The sequence below is a fragment of the Pelophylax lessonae genome, assembly GCF_965119305.1.
Source record: "Pelophylax lessonae genome assembly, chromosome: 6".
NCBI lineage: Eukaryota > Metazoa > Chordata > Amphibia > Anura > Ranidae > Pelophylax > Pelophylax lessonae.
The window spans coordinates 73,561,530-73,580,381 of NC_138773.1; the positions used below are offsets into that span (position 1 = coordinate 73,561,530).

The 18,852-nt window shown below is 46.1% G+C and overlaps 1 protein-coding gene across 1 annotated transcript in view; it reads right to left on the reverse strand.

Moving 5' to 3' along the window:
• ABCA3 (ATP binding cassette subfamily A member 3) overlaps nucleotides 1-18,852 on the reverse strand; it is an 899,850-nt gene that overhangs the window by 528,878 nt on the left and 352,120 nt on the right. The window lies entirely within an intron of this gene.

An 18,852-nucleotide genomic window follows, 5' to 3' on the forward strand; every position in this document is an offset into this window, starting at 1 on the left:
CGGGGCCCCCAGTGACACAAGATGCGGATGGCACCTTTGCCCTGTGTCTTGGCATCGCAGGCCTCAGGGATGGAAGGAGCTGGAGGTCAGCTGGTGAGGCTTCCACCATCCCTCACAGAGCCCAGCGGGGGAGTAGGACAAGGAGCACCCAGGGTTCTGGTGTGGTGGCGGCTGCTGACGTCGACAGCGGGTGCCCGCCGTGCTCTGAAGCCAGCAACTGCACCATGAAGCCTGCTGATGGGAGAGCAACAGTGCGGCTTGGTGAACAGAGCCAGTCTGAAGGGGGCGCTCAGCAGCTCGGAAGATGGTGAACTCCCGCACGCTGCACAGGGATCCGTATCTGCGGCTGGATATCCTGAGAGACAGAGGCAGCCAGGTGAGACTTCTGTTTCATGACATCTTTCTTGTTCTCATTCTTTCTCTGTTCAAGGGGGCTCCGGTGGCTTAGTTAACAACTCAGCAGGGATTGGGGCAATGGGGGGGGGGGGGTGGAGTTTTGGGGGGCAGTGCTGGTTCTTCAGTCCCTCCTTTGGTAAGGGCCCCTGGCACGGATGGTGTTGTATACACCCTGTTAGCAGATCCGCTCCAGTAGCTGCGTGTTCCACAGCACAAGCTGCCACCTCCAGTGTCAGTGGTCAGGCAGGCAGGGTTCCATCTGAGGCCTCAGCTCACCCTCTTGGTGCGGGATGGGACCATTGGATTCCTCTGGTGAACAGCTGATGGCATCTGTGATAACTATGGCCGATAAGGCTTCAGACGACAAAGCCGCTGACAAAGGAGTCGCCAGGGTTAATGGGGTATGTCCAGCAAATGCTGCAAAAAATGCAAAGGCTATGTTTGTTTTTAAAGGGCCTTTGGGTGCGCATCTAAAAACAGAAGTGAAGGAGCATATATAGAAGGGTGATTATGTGGAAATTTTTCTTTGTTGCCATTTGAGAAATTTAACTTTAAAAGTTAAACCAGATGAAAGTGAGGAGGGGAAAAAAAATAGCAGTATCGGTTGATTCCCCGTTCGTTCACAAACTAGTTGTAGGCATATGCAGTTTTAGCTAGTGACATTGGGGGAAAAGACCCCTGAGAACTGTTCCCCCTTTTTTTCCTTATCTGGACCCCATCGGCAAAACCCAGCGAGCCTATTGTGGGGTTGCTTGGTTTCGCTATGATGAGCAATTTAGTCAGCGCAAGGCAGTCCATCCTTCCTTACAGGTGGGACCACAAGAACATCAGTCTCTGGATGAAACTGATGTAGTCTCCACAAAGTTCTGTTCCTCCCTTTCAGGGTGGGGGCCAGGGGTGCAGCAGCCGGCCACAAATCGCAGGGGGTTATGCTGGCAATTCAATGCCGGATCTTGCAAGTTTGGCACCGCGTGCTGTTTCCATCATAATTGTTCAGGGTGTGGAGGGTTTCCTTATGCTCCAAGCAAGGAAAAGGAATAGGAGGTGACGCTGGAAAGCGGGAACGCCGGTGAGGGTAGAAAAGATGGCGCCTTTTCTAAAGCGTTATCCTAACAGGGAGGCAGCTTGTGTGTTTCAGCTGGGTTTCTCATAGGGTTTTTCTGATGCCCTGCCAGTTGCTGGTTGTTCCTCCTATGGCAGATAACTTGCAGTCATCTCATTTACATCCAGCGGTCTTTTTCAGAAAAACTTCAAAGAAGTTGCTTTGGTTCGAATATAAAAATGGTTCGAATGGCTGTTTCTTTCGATTCACCGCCAGTATTTCCCCTTTGAGTATTCTCCCCAAAAAAGAAGACAATAAGTTACGCCAGCCAACTTTTGAGACATACAGTGCTTTGCAAAAGTATTCGGCCCCCTTGAACTAAAGGCAGCTACAATCCATCCATAGAACTTGGTTCTTACAAAGGCAGCCCATACATACAGTAATTGTTTTTTTTTCTTCTTTTCCTCATTTAACTAGTGGGTTGAATGAAAAAAAATACTGGTAAATTAGCAGATTTCCCCATCCACACATTTAATGTGGACTTTGCTTTTAAACAGTATTAATTTCGGCAACAAAAAAAAAAAAAATTACAAAATTTTTGTCAGCGGCCTTTTTACAGTAACGAAAATGAAACGAAAAGTACACCATGTTTTCGTCCACTAACGAAAATAGATCCCTTTTTCGTAAACGAACAAAATGAAAATCTGAGGGAGGGACGTTTATCCTTATGAACTTCCAGTTTCCATGGAGCTCCATGCTTAACAGTTAGCACTGTGCAGCATCACAGGCCTCCTCAAACGACCGTCCAGAGCAGCTCTGTGCATTACAGGCCTCCTGACAAGAGTCAAGAGTCCGGACTCACGACTATCCAGAGCAGAGCACTGTGAGTGTGTACATTACAGGCCTCCTCTCAGACCACCGTCCAGAGCACTGTGTGCATTACAGGCCTCTTTCTTACCACCAGCATCCAGAGCACTGTGCATTACAGGCCTTCCCTCAAACCACCATCCAGCACTGTGCAGCATTACAGGCCTCTTATACCACCATCCAGAGCACTGTGCAGTACAAGTCTCCTAAAACCACTGTCCAAAGCACTGTGCAGCATTACAGCCCTCTCAGACCACCGTCCAGAGCACTGTGTGCATTACAGGCCTCCTCAGATCATCCAGAGAGGCTAAAAATGTATCTGAGTTTATACAAACCTTAATACCATGAATAACAACCTATTAGAATTTTTTACTCAAAGAGCATATAATACATTTGGAAATTCTTAAATAATGCATTATAATTTAACTAAATCCATTAGATTTTAGTGGACTAAAATGAAGGGCATTTTAGTCCACTAAAATGTACTGCAGATTTAGTTGACCAAATACGATTAAAACTAAAACAATTTCAGATGACTAAAACGATTCTAAACCTAAAATGGCATTTTGGGAAGACTAAAACGAAATCGAAATTTGCTGCAAAAATGAACACCGCTTTTAAAAGAGAAGTCTGGGAACTGAGAAAAAAAACAAACAATTATACTCACCTAGGTGGATGCAGCATCATTCCAATGCAACATCTGTCCCCACTGCCTCCAAGACCAAGAACTGAGCAGTCAAAGACCACTGATTGCTCAGTTCTCAGCCTTCAATAAGTGATGCAATCTTGACATTAAAGTCAGGATCACTCCAGAGTGTGGACCAGCTGAGAGACTTCAGCCGACAGTGGACTTTAGCCCGCTGATGGCTGAATCTCGGTCACGGGAGTGCAAAATTAAGTGTACTCCAGTAACCCACAAGAGAAGTAGGGCCAAAAGAGTTTTGGCCCTACTTCTCCTTAAAAGCTGCTTAACCACTTGCCGACCGCCGCCCGACTATATACGGCGGCGGTCAGCCCCTCCCAGGCAAAGTGACGTACCGGTACGTCACTAGCCTGGGAGCGAATAGGGGGCGACCGCGCGCCGCCGGAGGCGCGCTTCCGCCCCCGCTTGTACCCGAAGAAGCCGGCGCGTGTGGCCCGATGTCCGCCGGTCACTCGCGATCGTCGGCTAGCGAGGGAGAAAGGCAGCCGCCTGTCATTCTCCCCTGTGTAAAAGCACAGATCACTCGGTCCTGCTATGTAGGACCGTTGATCTGTGCTGTTACACACACAGCCACATCCAATGACAGTAAGAATCACGCCCCTAGGGACACACTTAACCCCATCCCTCTCCAATAAAGTTAACCCCTTCACTCCCAGTGTCATTTTTACAGTAACAGTGCATATGTATAGCACTGATTACTGTAGTAATGTCACTGGTACCCCCAAAAGTGTCAAAAATGTCAGTCAAGGGTCCGATCTGTCCGCCGCAATGTCGCAGTACCGCAAAAAAAAAAAAAAATCGCAGATCACCGCAATTACTCGTTAACAAAAAAAAAACAACAAAAATGACAAAAATCTTTCCCTTAGTTAGTAAACGCAATAACTTTTGCGCAAACCAATCAAAATACGAATATTGTGATTTTTTTCACCAAACATAGGGAGCAGAAAACAAATTGGCCAGAAATTTACAAAAATTTAGATTTTTACATTTTTTTGGGGGAATTCCATATAAAAAAAATGTGAAAAAATAGTTATTTTTGCAAAATTGACGCTCTTTTTTTGTTTATAGCGCATGATCAAATAATCGCACAGGTGATCAAATACCACCAAAAAAAAGCTCTGTTTGTGGGAAAAAATGGACGTCAAATTCATTTGGGTACAGCGTTGCACGACCGCGCAATTGTCCGTTAAAGTCACGCAGTGCCGAATCGCAAAATACCCCCTGGTCAGGAAGGGGGTAAAATCTTCCGGGGCTTAAGTGGTTAAAGAGGAGCACCAGCCCCCTCACCAAAAAATTACCAGTCAGCAGCTACAAATACTGTAGCTGCTGACTTTTAATATTAGGATACTTAGCTTTCCAGAGATCCCTGCAATGTTGGCACCTCAGCCGATTATTTAATTAGCACACAGGTGCTGCCGTTGCCGCCATTCCACGTGAGGGAAGCCAGCAGCAAAGCCTTGTGGCTTCACAGCCAGTTCCCTACTGCAAATGCGCGAAGCGCGCTGTGTTCTGTGAATGGCCCTTCGGTGGGGGAAGGAGGAGGGGGGCTGAACAGGTACCCGCTCCCCCCTGAAAGGTGCCAAATGTGGCAGCGGAGGGGGTGGGGAGGAAGCAAACAAGCTGAGCTTCCCCTTTTGGGTGGAGTTCCGCTTTAAAAGTTTAAAACTTAAAAAACAAAACAAAAGCACAGCACAAGTGACAGTACTTACCATGAGTGAAGAGTGCCGTATGCTTGTGGCTGCTGTAGGAGGTTAAAATCCTAATATAGCAGTTATGGGGGTGCCATGGGGGTCGCTGCATCATTTTAGGTTTACGGGGACACCAGTGATATAGCACCCGACATGCACAGGATCTGATACAACTGAAGATCCTACAGGATGTTCTGGGTCTGCAAGGGAAAAGTCTCGAATCACAAGCGTTCACGTACAGGGTGCTTTTTTTTCTCTCCCTTTCTTGCAACAGAGTAGCTTGAAATAAAAAAAAAAAATCAATTTTTTATTTTTTTTTTAAAAACAATCACATTATTTACAAGCAATTCTTTATTTATAGCCTACCATAAGTGCTCTCCACACCAACCCCTCCTGTTACCATATTCACATCCTTGTGTTTCTGTTATGCTACATTCAAGCCAGATTTACTTGTCTCTACAGACCCCTATAATATTGATCCGTTAACCTACTTACTGCTGCAGATGTCAGAGCAGCGTACCATTAAATTGAGTGTCTGCCTGCCAAATACAGGAGGTGATCTCTCAAGAGAAAGGGAGAGAGACACAGAGCTCACAGCTGCCTGGGTACACTGGACTGGAGGAGTGACAATGACCAGCATCAGCTCCAGATCACTGCAGTTAACATCATTGTAAGATTTTATGGCTCCATCATAAAACACTAGTGCAATTCCATCTATGCAAGTGAAATTACTCTCTGAAAACAGATTGAGACATGCAGCTGTGCTTAAAGCATTTGGCACCCCAAAAAAAACAGATCCTGTTCCCGTAAAGCAAGTTATACAGCACAGTGCTTGTGCTGTGTCATTTAAACCCCTTCTATCACCTAAAAAACCTGGCTGATCCTGCCAGTTTCTACTCTCCCCTCTGTAAACTGACTACGGTGTATCATGGCTGCTGAGCCCTAACACTGTGGTCAGTGTACGTGTCTCTGTCACCCGCAGCTCTCGTGTCTGCTCTCCTATGTCCTCCTTCCCTGCCTGTCTGCTGGTGTCAGTGTCCGCCCCTCCCCCCCTGCTGCTCTTATATTTAATTTAAAATCATGCCATCCCCTCTGTAATAGAAAAATAAGTGCTCCTGTGCCGTTCGTTATAGAAAAAATTTGCCAATCTGTACCTATATCAGAGCGGCTCCCAGCAATCACGTGACCGCTCGGCTCTCTTTCCTCTCCTCTCCTCCCCGGCTGGCGTCAGTGCTCGGCCCCGCCCGCTGGAGCTGTCAGCTGGGCAGAGAAGAGATCTGAGGAGTCAGCTGAGCGCCGGGAGCCACTCTGATTTAGGTACAGAGTGGCATTTTTTTTTCTATAACACAGACACAGGGACACTTGTTATATTACAGAGGGGATTAGATGATTTTATATAAGTGGCTTAACAACCACTTTAAAGTGTCACTAAACCCAGGAACCTGCATTTACTATATTGGGTCTCTTACAGTACACAGAAATGCAATTATTTTAGTAAATTTGAACTGCTAAATACCTTTTCTCATAAGCAGTATATAGCAGTCTTGTGACTTCTATTAAGTCCTGGAAAAGCTTGTAGGAGGAGCTTTCATTCTGCACTGACTGTCCTATCAGGATCCAGGACCCCTGACCCTCTGTCTGGACAGTGCTGATTGGCCCTGTGCTGATCACATGCACCCTCCCGAGAAAAAACAAAACTCTCTGGCAATACACACCAAACTGAGCATGAGCAGAGTGGCTCCAAATGCTCTGTACGATCAGGACATGTTCTGGAGTCAGTGGAAGATGAGGAGGATCTGTGCATACAGGATCAAACAGCCTTTTTACACAATGCAGAGGATTAAACCCTTTAGGTTCCACAGTTAGTATAACAAGCATGCTTTACTGCATATACAGACTGATTTTACTGTTGTGGCTTCAGTAATGCTTTAAAGTGGAATTCTAGTTTCATGATGCCTCCACCCCAGCACCACATTTATTCATAATATATAACTTACTTGCCAGCCGCGTCAGAGGTGGGCAATCTTAAAAGTATTACTTAACCCACAGCAGTAAAATCAGTCTTTTTACACAGTAAAGCATGCTTGTTATACTCACTGTGGAACCTAAGGGGTTGTGTAAAAAGGCTGTTTGAACCTGTATGTACAGATCCTCCCCTTCTTAAGGGGAATCAGGCTGCACATGCTCAGTTTGGGGTGTATTGCTAGAGTTTTTTTTTCTTGGGAGGATGTATGTGATCAGAACAGGGCCAATCAGCACTGTCCAGACAGAGGGTCAGAGGTCCTTGATCCTGATAGGACAGCCAGTGCAGCATGAAAACTCCTCCTACAAGCTTTAACCAGGCACTGATAGAAGTCACAAGACTGCTATATACTGCTGATGAGAAAAAGGTATTTAGCACTTTATATTTACTAAAATAATTTCATTTCCATGTTCTGTGTACTGTGGGAGACCAGATATAGTGGGTTTAGTAACACTTTGAAAGAGCCCTTCTGTGCATCACTACTGTAAACCCAGACCAGCATGATGACGTGCCCCCCAGGGAGCGTATCCATGACAGCCTTTTCAGGAAGTGGGTTAAATGAAGTTGGTAGTCATTTAACTTGGAATAGGACCGGCACTGATTTGCAGAGTGGTGGGTCTGCAGGGGACAGCACCAGAGAATGGATGAGTATTGCAGCTGGAGCCGATGTTAAAATAAAATGAGGCCAGAGTTCACCTAAAAAGAAAGCCCTAGTGTGCTTGGGCATTTTTTTCTCTTTTAAGTCAACAAACTGATCATTTCCTCAATTAAATTTTTTTTAATGAAATCCTTAACCACTTCTTGGACAGGAAGGATTTACCCCCTTAATGACCAGGTCATTTTTTGCATTCAGCACTGCATTACTTTAATGGACACTGTACCTGAATACAATTGATAATTAAAGTCCTTTTTCTCCCACAAATAGAGCTTTCTGTTGGTGGTATTTGATCATCTGTGCGATTTTTATTTTTTGCACTATAAACAAAAAAAAAAAAAATTTTTTTTTAACTTTCTAACATTTATAACAACTTTAAAACATTCCCAAAAAAAAAAAAATGTAAAAATCAAAAATTTTCATCCTTTTAAGCCAATTTGTATTTTGCTACATATTTTTGGTAAAAAAAAAACCAAAAAAAAAAAAAAGCGTATTTTGATTGGTTTGTGCAAAAGTGATGAAACTAGGGGAAAGATTTATGTCATTTTTATTCTTTATTACTAGTAATGACGGAGATCTGCGATGTTTAGTGGGACTGCGGCGGACAGATCAGACCCCTAACTGACATTTTTGATACTTTTGGGGAACCAGTGACATTGTTGCTAAAAATATGCACTGTTACTGTAATAATGACACTGGCAGGGAAGGGGTTAACCCAGGGGTGATCAAAGAGTTAAGTGTGAGCCTAGGGGAGTGTTTTCTAACTGTATGGGCGATGGACTTGTGAAATGATCATAGAGACCTGTGATCCTATATAGGAGGATTACAGGCGCTCTATATTAATTTGAGAACAACGGTCTGCTGTGTTTACAACAGAAGACTGTCGTTCTCTCTCAGTGGGGAGCGCTCCCACGAACCGACGTACCCATAGGTCAGTTCGCACAGCCAAGCCAGCCTGCCACAGTATATCTGCGATAGGCAGTCGGCAAGTGGTTAAAGAGGATCTTCACTGCATCTGAGCACCACAAACCAAAAAACAATTTAATTTATTTTTAATATTCAAAGTAAACTCACCCATTTATCCATGTCTCTATGCTTTATTTTGTTGAGAAACCACTTTGAAAAACAACACCCTAACAAGTCTGGTCGTGGCCATCTTGAGTAAGGGCAAATGATTCATGTAGCATTTACTTCCTGGGATCCATCTGCCCTTAGCTCAAGAAGGTATATAGGAAAGTGTGCTTAGCTGTGAAAACTCTTCCTTCTCTCATCTGCTCCTGAAGACTCCTGAGATGTATGACATCATTTGCCTAGGCAGGAAGTAACTGAAGAAATTTAAAAAAAATTGGATTTTTGACTTACCATCAAATCCATTTCTTGAATGACCATTGACACAGCTCCTGATCTTCTTAAACATTGGCTTATACTGCCCCCTACAGGACGACACTAGGCAGAAAAAAGTCTGGCTATGCCTATGGGCTGTCCCAGGGGCTACACTCCCTCTCTCTGCTATAGGTACTCAGTTTTGTTACAAGCAGTGTCAGAAGAATTACAACTCCACAGTGGGGTGGGTGCTGTGTCCGTCAATGAACATCAGAGAAATGGATTTTACAGTAAGTCAAAAATCCAAATTTTCTTTTTCGTTCATTGACGGACACAGCTCCTGTTCTTAACCATTGGGACATCCCAAAGCAAGGTTAAACATGAGGGGTGGGAAGAAGCAAAAAATAAATTCCCAAGGCTATAGCTAATCAGGTAAACAGGAGCTCAACCAAAACTGGAGCCCACCTGAAAACAAAAAAACAATACTTTCTCAAAGAGGATCAGGTGCTCTAAACAGGAGTCTGCAAAACTTTTCAGCCAAAGGAAGCATCCGCAGATGCCAATACATCCACTTTATAGACATTTGTGAAAGTGTGCATCGATGACCAGATGGCCACCTTGCAAACCTGCGTCACTGACGCCTGATGATGGAAGGCCCAGGAGGCACTGACACCCGAGTAGAATGCGCCTTGACAAGGAAAGGAGAAACCTGACCCTTGATGGAATAGGCCTGAACCACCGTCTGTCTGATCCATCTGGAAATGGTCGCAGAGGACGCGGACAACCCTTTCCAAGGCCCATCCGTGAGCACAAATAGGGAGTCTGATTTCATAAAAGACTCCGTAGCTGCCAGGTACACCCTAATCGCTCAGACCACATCCAAAGCATGCAAAGCAATTTCCTTTGGATGTTTTGGCCTGGGACACAGGGAAAGCAACACAATGTCTTCATTCAAATGAAAATCAGAGACAACCTTTGGAAAGAATGATGGACAGGTGAATGACAGAATAACGCCATCTTCAATTCCGACACCCTGCACGCAGAGGTCATAGCCACCAAAAAGACTACCTTCTGGGACAGCATAAGCAACGGAATCTGCCGAAGATTCTCAAGGGGAGGCTTCTGGAGGACTGAAAGAACCAAATTGAGGTCCCAAGGCGGTAACGGAAACCGTACTGGGAAGAGCCAAGTGCTGAACTCCCTGAAGAAAAGTATGAACCAGGGCCGTTGAAAGAAGACAGCTAAGGCTAACACCTGGCCCTTGATAGTACTTAAGGCCAGTTTCTGCTCAACCCCCCGTTCAAGGAAAGTCCAGATCCGAACCACCAAAAAAGAACGAGGATAAACCCCAACAGACTCACACCACGCAATGTACGTCTTCCACGTACAATGGTAGATCTTCCTAGAAGTAGATTTCCTAGCTTTTAACAGTGTTGGCATCAACGACTCAGACAAACCTCTATCCATACGCTGCTGGCGATCAACAGCCAAGCCATCAAAGCCAGCGACTGTAAAGCAGGATGGAAGATTGGTCCTTGGGACAGCAGGTCCTCCCTAAGAGGAAGCTTCCAAGGAACCAGATCGGCATACCAAGCCCGGCAAGGCCAGTCTGGGGCCACTAAGATGACCGGAATCCCTTCTGCCTCGATCCTGCGTAGAAGTCTTTTCAGAAGCTTGAGAGGAGGGAAGTTGTAAATCAGACAATACTGACCCCACGGGGCCACCAGCGCATCTGTGGCATCTGCCAGAGGATCCCGTGACATAGCCACAAACCTCTGCACCTGTTGAGCCAGGATGCCAACAGAGCCACTTTGGGAATGCCCCAAAGGAGACAACTGATGAAACACCTCCGGATGAAGAAACCACTCCCCTTGGTCCAAAGTCTGCCGACTGAGGTAATCCGCCTGCCAGTTTTCCACCCCTGGGATGAACTGTTCTGCCCCACTTAGAATGCCGGCTACCTCCAGAGCTGCCAGGACACTTCTTGTGCCCCCATTAGCGATTGACATAAGTCATGGCCATGGCATTGTCTGATTGAATGTGCACTGGACATTGCTGAAGACGATCTGTCCAATGGTCCAGGCACAGTCTAATCGCTCGGAGTTCCAAGACATTGATCAGTAGGCTGGACTCTTCCGGTGTTCAGATCCCCTGAGCAGAATTTCTGCCAAGGACGTCCCCCGAGCGGACAGACTGGCATCCGTGGTGACCACTGTCCAATACAGGGGGGGGTGGATTTTCCCAGCCGAAGCACCGGAGAACAAAGCCACCATATCAGGGACTCTAATTCCCCGGCTCAGCCGGTTCTGATTGCCCAGAATCTCCCTTTGCAGGGACCTCATATGGAACTGTGCAAACAGGCCTGTCTCGAAGGTAGACACCATCAGGCCCAGCACCCGTATGCAAGTCCGGAAGGATGACCATCTGCTGGAAAGCAGGAGATGAATCGCAGCCTGCAGTTTCTGTAGTTTGTCCAGAGGAAGGAGCACTCTGACTAAGGCCGAGCCCAGAGTCAAACCCAAATAGTCCAGCTTTGTGGGTGGAACCATAGCAGACTTCTGAAAATTCAGAATCCAGCCGAACTACCTCAGAGTTCGTATGGTGATTCCCAGGTTTTCCACCAGAGCAGTAGCAGACTCCGCTCGCAGAAAGAGGTCGTCCAAGTAGCCCAGTATGGGGATCCCCGTTGACGTAACAATGCTAGTACCAGGGCTAACCCTTTTGTAAAAGACCTGAGGAGTAGAGGCGAGACCAAAGGGTAACACCACAAACAGATAATGCTCCTCTCCCAAGGCAAAGCAGAGAAAGCGCTGGTGACTTGCACGTTTGAATGTGAAGGTGCACATCCTTGGTGTGGATAGAGGCAAGAAAATCCCCCTTATGCAGGGATGCCACCACCTTGCGCATGGACTTCATTCTGAACTTCTGCACCCACACAAACCAGTTCGGCGCCTTCCAGGATTGGACGCACCTTGCCTTCCTTCCTGGGAACTGTAAGCAGGTTTGAGTAAAAACCCTGAAAACGTTCTGATGTTGGAGCCGGGACAATCACCTATTGAAGTAACAGGTCTTGAACCACCCTAAACAGACCCTGTTAGCGGTCCCGGGACAGGCACAAGTTGGAAGGAAAGAAACTTGCTGCGGGGTAAGAGCGAAACGCGATCGTGTAGCCAGATCGTATGACTTCATGGACCCACTTGTCTTACCAGGGAAGTCCATGGGTCTGGAAACCAGCAAAGAAGCCCCTCCATCCCAGATACGGGTGAGGGTGCACCTTCATGCTTAAGGAGCCTTGTCCACAGGTCTGGATAAGCCCGCTCTCGACTTGCCAGACCAAGTTTGCTTGGATCCACCAGAGGAGGCCCTGAACGGCTTTGATCCCTTGTCAGTCGCCCTTGAGGGACGAAAAAAAACTTATGAGCCAAGAAGGATGGCCCACGTCTACGATGAGGTCCTTGCCCTTAGTAGCTTGCTGAAGAAAAATACTCTTCTCCCCCTGTGAGAACCTTAATGAGGTTATCCAGGATAGCTCAAAACAAGCGATCTCCTTGAAAAGTCTAGTGCACAAACCAGCATTTCAGCTATAAAGTACGCCGAAGGACCACTGCTGAAACAGAGAGCCGAACCACTAGGGGAGCCACATCCAAAGAGGCATCACAAATAAACTGCAGCTCCTGGACCAGCCAATCCGTCAGCTCAGCAAAGGCAGGAGGGAGCTGCTCCCCCTACAGGTCACGGCGTAAAAGCTTAGCCCACTCAGAGTTTGCGGCACTAGGGCAATGGTGAATACCGGCCTCAGTGCCGAATCAGCCAGGGTGTATATGCTGCAAGCTACAGCCTCCGCTTTCCTGTCAGCTGGGTCCTTATAAAGGCCGTGGACTCTTCAACCGGAATCATGGTTGCTTTGTTCAATCTGTAGACCAAAGGGTCCACCACCAGTGGAACAGTCCACTTTTTAAGAAGGGACTCCTCATAGGGGTACCGCAGAGAAAATCGTTTAGGGACCACAAGGGGATGGTTTGGCCGTTCACACTCTTTAGCAACAATTCTGTCAAAATAGGTGGGAAAAAGGAAATACCTTGCCCCTCTGGATGGCTTGTGAGTGCCAAAGAGAACCATTGCAGCTTCAGCTGTGTCCTCCATTTTTAAGGTCTCGTGCACAGATACAGTCAGTGCATCCACCAGCACTTTTCATGCGTGGTTACAGAAGTGGAGGAATCATCCTCACTATCTGAGAACTCCGGGCGTGTGGTAGCTGACCCAGCAGAGTGACCCACCTCCGCAGTGGCTGAATCAGATTCAGGATGTGAGGAGACAGATGAGGCAGGGGGCGCTTTTTGCTAGCCCATCGCCCAAAAACCACCTACACCCGGGACAAAAAGGACTCCAGGTTTGCGGTCAGTGCATCGATGGATGGTTAGGACCTGGAGGGCCCCACAGCCTCAGAGGGGATGAGGTGGGGAAATGTGCTCCAAAGACACCATGACTCAATAGGGGGACCCCACATAAAAAGGTGTAAAAACACTGCTAAGAGACACCACCACCGCTCCGGCAGCACCACTTGATCGCCAGTAACAGAGTACCTAATCGATCCTTAGCAAAGAGGGAGGGGACCCCACCAGACTCACCATCTGGCAGAAACAGGCACCTGCAGCCACAAGGATAACCTGCACTCCACTTGCAGCGATCAGGAAGTGAAAAGATCCAGGAGTCAGCACTAGGGAATATGGTGGGGCTCCCACTGCAAAAAACACTGCCCACAGGGCTTCACTATCATGGCCGCCGCTATTTTTAATGGAAAACCACTGCAAAATGGCCGCCGGACTACACAAACATGGCCGCTGTGCATTAAGCACACAGGCTACAGCCAAAAAGCGGCACCAGGAGGGATCAGGACAGGCAGGAACGGGGGCCCCTGGCAGGTACAGCTCCCACCCCGTCAGCACAGCACCCTGCCCCCACCTTAGGCGGTGGACCAGGCCACCCCACAGCCCCAACGTCAGTAAAGGAGGGGGGGGGCAGAATGGCCCACAGGAACCACCAGACCGATGAGGGGGGTGCCTAACGGGAAGGAGGGGAACCCAGGGGTCCGAACATCCCATGGAAGGGCCCACGTCCACCCCAAAACCCTCCTGGGGGGAGAGGGGGGACAGTCATTTACCATACTAGGAACCAGGAGGCACCACTCCAGACAGAACCTCCTCTCCATCAAAATGGGGGGGCTGTTGGCCAGGAGGAACGCTGCGACTCGGGCTAAGACCCGGACATATGCGACCTTGCAAGACGTTTAACTCGCAGGCCAGACCCCGTCTGGTGGGGATATGTCGTGGCCGACCTAGCGCAGACTGGGGTGATAACTGGATCTAGATTATCCAGCCTGTTCCCCAGTCCAGCAGTTGATAGTAAATCTCACAGGAAAAAATCCAGGAGAAAAATAATCCATCTAAAAAGAAAAAAATGCCAGGACCAGAGATCCCAGTAAGGAACTAGGTTCTTACTCCTGATTAGGCAGAAAAAAACCAAGTACCTGTAGCAGAGAGAGGGAGTATACCCCCTGGAACTCCCCATAGGCGTAGCCAGACTTTCCGTCTGCCTAGTGTCCTACTCCTGTAGGGGGCAGTATAACCCAATAGTTAAGAAGATAAGGGCTGTGTCCGTCAATAAACGAAAGAGAAATAAAAGTTTAAAAACAAGTAAAAATTATATACTTTCCTATTTGTGTACTAATGCTAGCAGCATGAGTATTAAAAATAATCAGTGTTGATTGTGAGAGTGAAGTTCCACTTTAATTTTTGAATAAACATTAACTACAATGTGCTTTAATGCTTTTGTGTTGAATGAAGGCCGTGCTTTCCAATAAAGCCCAGTACTAGCTCTCTTCATTGACTGAAGATGAACACCACACAATCTCTATAGGCGAGGAGGGGTGGGTGTTTTTCTGGGTCATTCCGTGTGTGTATAATCTGTGATTGTAATGTTCTGGTATGTATTCACACCAGAACACTGAGGCTCAGTTCATACTGCTGGGACCCCAGAATCGTGTGACTTTCATTGTGACTTCAATGCGACTTTCAGATGTTACGAATTTGCCCAATCATAATAATACAGAGTGTGACGCATTATTGAACTTACATTTTTGGACAGTTCTGTGGCCGAAAAGCTCTCCAAATCTTCATGGTAGAGTCTTGCTACCTCTAAACATGCTCAGTCTGGCTTGCCTTGGTTTTTAGAGGTCAGGTCCCTTGTATCAAAAAATTAGAGGACGCTCACGTACAAGTTGGATGCATTGTTCATGGTCGAGAGCATCCCTCAGTCTTTTGGAAACCATCTTTCATACACTGTGAAAGATTCACTAAACCCACAACAGTAAAATCAGTCTGTATATGCAGTAAAGCATGTTTATTATACTCACTGTGGAACCTAAGGGGTTAATCCTCCATATTGGCTAAAAGGCTGCTTGATCCTGTCTTCTCTGATCCTCCCCTTCTTCCACGGTCCTCAGTCCATCTCTTGATAAGACAGAGCTTTTGAAGTCACTCTGCACATGCTCAGTTTGGTATGTATTGTTCGAGAGTTTTTAATTTTTGGTGGGATGGTGCATGTGATCAGCACAGGCCCAATCAGCACTGTCCAGACAGAGGGTCAGTAGTCCTGCATCCTCATAGGACAGTCAGAATGAAAACTCCTCCTAGAAGCTTTAACCATACACTGATACAAGTCACAAAACTGCTATATACTGCTGATGAGAAAAGGTGTTTAGCAGTTTATATATACTGAAATAATTGCATTTCCATGTACTGTGGGAGACCAGATATAGGGAATAAAGGCTCCTGGGTTTAGTAACAAATGAACACAGCTTTACAATGTGCCTGCTAAGTGGTGATTCGGGAGGTGACAATCCTTAGGAGACTTTGAGCTGCAGGGATGGGCTGAGAAAATGGAATGGGAGTGGATTATAGAATTAAAAAAAAAAAACCCCTCTAAAGGCGCGGCCAAGGATAAGGCAAAGAAACTACTTCCTTGCAACCTTTTTGTTTTTAACATTGCAGTCTATGGCACTCATGTTGCAAGGAAGACACAGAAAAGTAGTGAAGGAACAATTTATTTTTTTGCGTCACAGCAATTAAAGCGGTAGTATCCCCTGTGTAAAAAAAAAAAAAAAAAACCTGCAGGACAATGGCATAATGTGCTAGTATGCATCGCATACTAGCACATTATGAAATACTTACCTTAGAACGAAGCCCCCACACGGTCGCCCGGACACCGCTGAGCGAGCTGACATGTACCCTTTGCGTCTCTTCCGGGTTGGGTGGCTCCGGCGCTGTGAGTGACCGGAGCCGCAATGAGGTCACTCCTGCGCATGCACGTGGGAGTTCACTTTCCGGCAAGGAGCTCTGAAGGTCCGGCAAGATACGCCGGACCTTCTGAGCGCATGTGCCGCTGGTGTCAGCGGCTGCATGCAGGGTGAATATCTCCTAAACCGTGCAGATATTAATTTTACCTACAGGTAAGCCTTATTATATATACTACCGCTTTAAAATGGCACCCATTGAAATTATTGTGTTTATACTTGTCATGCGACTTTGTGTAACACATCGCAGCAAGTAGCATTAGAAGTCGCAGCAGTGTGAACCAGGGTTAAACCAGGTAACAAACACTGATCTAGATAACAGACTTATGCCCCGTACACACGCGTTGGCCATGAATTTTCGGCCAACGTCCGATCGGCCGATTTTCGGCTTGTTAGTATGATGCTTTCGACAACCGACTCCGACTTTTCGGCCGAATAAAATCTGGTGTGCAGGCTATAAAATTTTTGTTGGCCGTCAACACAACGGCCGATTTTCCGTCAGTCAGTACAGATTTCGGCAGACAAAAATCTGATGAGCAAGACTGGGCATGCTCAGAGAAGAAAAAACACACAGAAAGTAAACCAGCACATGACATCACTTCTGAAGTAGATTTTTGTTGGCTGAGAAAATTAGTGTGCAGTCTAGGCACATTCCAACCAACAAAACACCACTCTGGACAAAAGTCGGACGATCGCTCGGCCGATAATCGTTGAGTGTGTACGAGGCATTACATCTACCAGCATGAGTTGTAAAATCATACATTTTAGAAGTTTATTAGCTACTGTAAAATTCATATTTCTTGGCTTAAACACTTTCAAAAACATTTTCTTTTACTATTGGACATAATACATAAATAAGTCAAATATATGAAAAACACTATAGATTGCCTTTAAAGAAAATTGGACTTCATAAACTTTTTTTTCGGTGATTCTGTGATTTTACAGATAGTACTGAAGCCAGAGGGCCACTGGAAGAGCCATACCTCCTCAGATTATTAATATCTAGGCATTTCCAGTGAAGGGCACTGTTTATGCCACAGCATGCAAAGGTATTCAAAAGAATTGTGCACTTCCAATCATCTTGCAACAGTTTTGGGAAGGCCCTTTTTTGTGTACCCCTGTGCACAATGTCAACTCCATATAGACATGGAGTGACGAGTTTGGTGTGGTAGAACTTGACTCTTAAAGTGAGCAAAACCCCATTGTCACAGAACCTTCTACACAGAGTGCAGTCAACACGGCATAAGAAGCCACAATTCCTCTTGGGAGCATCTGAGACCAAGGCATCTCATTTATTAACTGGTTTCTGCTTGGCCTATTGGAGAATGACGCCGGGGTCGGCCTCTCATCAATCCGGGTGGATGCCATATGAAGTCCTTCCTGGATTGGGGGGGCCGCGCAGTGGCGCGATCGTTCCCCAGCTGATCACTGTACCGGTGTAACGTTAAAAAACCATACCCCGTGAAGAAACCATACCCTCGTCACTTCCTGTGAGAAACAGCTGAGCAGCGAAGGAGTGCGCATGCTCAGAGAGCCGGAAACATCATGGAAGAGCAGAGAAGATGACAAGTGCGCATGCTCAGAAGGTATGAAATAATTACGGTAGTGAAAGTAATGTTAAACTTGCGGCGGTTACATAAAAAAGCGCGGCTGCACTATGAGACATCTCCGCTCCTATCCTTGTAACTTTCCTGATGTGGGCTAATAAATATGAAAGCGGCGGCGGGTGTATGAGATGTAAATGTCGGCTCCGTGATCCGCTTTTATATTTATTACCCCAGATCAGGGAAGTGACAGGGAGAGGAGCGGAGATCACTCATAGTGCAGAGGAAATGTTTTAATGTAACGGCGGCAAGTAGAACGTTAAACACACTGCCGTGAGAAATCCATACCCTCCGGAAGTGACGAGGGTATGGTTTTCTCACGGGTATGGTTTTCTCACGGAACACCGGCCCGCCTGCCGGTACCATGTGACTGCTGTAACCAATCACAGCAGGTCACATGACAGTTGGAAACAATAATTCTGCAAAAAGGTAAATCAGCGCAATTAAATATAAAGTGGTATAGTGTTAAGACCCAATAATTTGGGACACAAAGAAAATACAGCAGCTATATAGAACCTCCTTCACTAACGGGAGAAATGAACTATAGACAAATCTTGTCTATAGGCGCTGTATACATATTTGTCTATAGTTGAAAACAATAGATGGCTTCCTTTCAAGCCATTCATTGAGTACAATTGTACAGGGTACAGACTGGGGCAATCACAGCCAATCCGTGCCATGTGATCAGCTGTGACCAATCACAGCTAACCACAACAAAAAAATTGAATGAATCAATTTCATTCAGTAAAATTAATGCATATGAAATTAATTGCTTTATGCAAATGTGTAAAAAAAAATAAAAAATACTGATCACTTTCCCCGAGTAGTACAATTGTTACTATGGTAACATTATACTGCTCTGGTGACAGTGTTCAAAAAAAAAAATCCAAAAAAATATATTATATATATATTTTTTTTTTTTTTGTACAGTCAGCCAGTCAGTGTCCCTGATCTCCACCCACACCAGTTCTAGGATGATGCTGTACTGTACTGGTAAGTACTGTATGTAAGCAAAAAAAAAAAAAAAAACTTTTCAATTTCTTCATTCCCCAAAAATGAGAAATTAAAAAAAAAAAAAAAACTTGCCATGCCTCTTACTAAATACCTTGTCCGTCTACAGTCTAAAAAGGGGTCATTTGGGGGATCTCTGTATTTTCCTGACATTTTTGGGCCTCAGGAAATTAAAGGCCGTCAGTACAT